Raw genomic sequence first — 547 nt, forward strand, 5'->3', positions numbered from 1 at the left:
ATATCTATTGATTTACTTATCACTGTATAGATAAATGGCTTAGAGAGACAGATAGCGAAAAAAATGACGAAGCATATCGCGTGCTTAAATTTACGTGCATTTCGTATGATCCCACTCTGCATTTATACATATACGCGTGTGCTTTTATATCGACAATAATCGTAATGCCAAAATCCATTGGTGCCTAAAAATAATAAAATAACCGTCGGATAATAAATTCATAAGCCTATCTACCAGAAGCAACGCCTCTATAAACTCAAGGAGATCAATATTTACCCATCAGGATTGCCAGGTAGGCTCGGATCTCGCTTATGAATTACTAAACAGGATCTGATCGTTTGGATCGAGTTTTCTTTTGTCTGGTGCATAAGTAGCGACGGTAGATGGCGCTGTAGTTGTGATGGAAGATGACGAAGATGAGGGATAGAAGAGAATAGGATGATGATGATGATGGGGGAGAGGAGGAAAAGTTGAAGAAAATGATAGATGTTGGTTATTTGTGGCGTTAATGTTTATTTTCAGCGTTTATTTGAAATTTCTTTCGCTC

The sequence above is a fragment of the Penaeus monodon genome, chromosome 29, assembly GCF_015228065.2.
Source record: "Penaeus monodon isolate SGIC_2016 chromosome 29, NSTDA_Pmon_1, whole genome shotgun sequence".
Taxonomy (NCBI): domain Eukaryota; kingdom Metazoa; phylum Arthropoda; class Malacostraca; order Decapoda; family Penaeidae; genus Penaeus; species Penaeus monodon.